Source organism: Micromys minutus (genome assembly GCF_963924665.1).
Source record: "Micromys minutus genome assembly, chromosome: 28".
Classification (NCBI taxonomy): domain Eukaryota; kingdom Metazoa; phylum Chordata; class Mammalia; order Rodentia; family Muridae; genus Micromys; species Micromys minutus.
Window position 1 is genome coordinate 18,235,363 of NC_137963.1, and position 1,930 is coordinate 18,237,292.

The 1,930-nt window shown below is 44.9% G+C and overlaps 1 pseudogene across 1 annotated transcript; it reads left to right on the forward strand.

Annotated features, from left to right (window-relative positions):
* The first annotated feature begins 948 nt into the window (after positions 1-948).
* LOC308438779 (density-regulated protein-like) lies at positions 949-1,517 on the forward strand (annotated as a pseudogene). The gene has a single exon. The product of its transcript is annotated as a density-regulated protein-like (transcript).
* Positions 1,518-1,930: the final 413 nt, after the last annotated feature.

Consider the following 1,930-nt stretch of genomic DNA (forward strand, 5'->3'; position numbering starts at 1 on the left):
CAAATTCTCTCAAAACTGTGAAAGGCTCAGATTAGTTCTCTAGGTATTCTCTCTCTCTCTCTCTCTCTCTCTCTCTCTCTCTCTCTCTCTCTCTCTCTCTTTCTCTCTCTCTCTCTCTCTCACTCCCTTTCTCTCCCTCTGTCTGTGTGTGTGCTTTTGTGTGTGTGTATACATATATCTTCATATATAAACACATATGTACACACACACACACACACATCTGGCATGTCCAAACAACAGATTTGACCTGAAGGTTAGTAAAAGTATTATAACTCTCCATGTAAATTGTTCAAGAAGTCAACGTGCTAAATTCATGTATCACCAGAGTACACATAAAAGCTGGAGTTTCCTGTGCTGCTCCCGTCTCATCTTCCTTGTCTGTAAGACAGCAGTGTAAAAACATTGACACACTTGTTCCTCCATTCTCCCCACAAGCTTTCCGTGGACGCTCAAGTTCCAGGTCTGTGCTGCAGGCTACAGTTTTACCATTGTCTGTCTAAATGCATCTTCTTGTACAGAAAATAAAATAAGATACAGTGTATCCTCTTCACCCAAACCCGGAATGTTACACATTGAAGGTAAGCCTCCTTCGAGGACTTTCACTATTATCCTCCCCCAACACCTACAGAATAGAACAATGATTTCACGTTTATAGTAACTTTCCAGATGCCCTTTCCTACATAGAAAGGCTAATAAAAGCAATATAGGAAACGGAAAACCAAGCAGACTTCGGGCAGCTGTGGCGGGGGAGAGCATGTGTTGCTTCAGCTGGCAGGAGCAGCAGAGGTGACAGGGACAGGGTTGGGGGTTGGGGTGTGGGTAGGGCAGTGGGGGTGAGGGTGGGAGGGGGACTGTGAGATGGGCGGGGCTTGAGAGATGGGCGGGGTTTGGAAGATGAGCGGGGTTTGAGAGGTGGGCGGGGTTTGAGAGATGGGAGGGGTTTGAGAGATGGCTACTGACATTTCTGAATCCCGCGGGGGCGGATTGCAAAGGCGATATGAATCGTGCGAAGCTAGATGCCAATTTCCCTCTTCCACTGTGGAGTCTGTTCATCACCAACAGACTACTTCGAATACACGCCTGATGCTGCTAAATGTACACAGTGGCTAGAGACGAATTTTCCAAATGAATGTGCAAAACTTAACTGTAGAAAATTCACCCAACCAAGAAGCTGGAGGACCAGTAGGGGAAGAGGAGGAGAGGAAAAAACAAAGAGGTGGAAGAGGTCAGATGAAACAGAAGAAGAAGAAGACAGCACCACAGGAGGTCACGACAGCCAAAATTCCCAGAGCAAAGAAGAAATCTGTGACGAGAGTGTGCAGCCTTGCAACTTTTGGAACTGGTCTCAAAGCAGCACAAAGACTTTTTGCTCACAAATTCTGCGGTGCCTCAGTAACGGGGGAGGTGAGGTCATCATTCAGGGAGACTTCACAGATGACATAATCAGTGTCATTGAGGGAGAGTGGCCAGAGGTAGATGATGACAGCCATGAAGACCTTGGAGAAGCGAAGAAGTGATTGAAGTCGTATGTTTCTGACTGTGACCTAAGGGTTGACACGGCCAACAGAGGAGAGGCCTTTCAGAAAAACATATATATGTACATACGTGTGTATATCCTACAGGAAAGCTGTGACTCCTCCTCTTTGGTGTCGGTACTGTTCTGTACAAGGCTGCTTGGTTGGTTGGTAGTTTGTTTATTTATTATTGTTTTTTTTAATTGCCAAAATCTGAAGAGAGAGAGACTGTCGTGATTATGCATGAATCTGAATTTAGTTAAATAAAACATTTTGGTCATTTGGAAAAGAAAGAAAACAGAAAACCACTCTACATGTTCTAGGCATAGGATTTAATACAGTTATCTGAGATCTACACACCGTTAAACTACATGAAGAACTGGGGGGGGGGGATAAAGGGCAAATAGCACATCTTA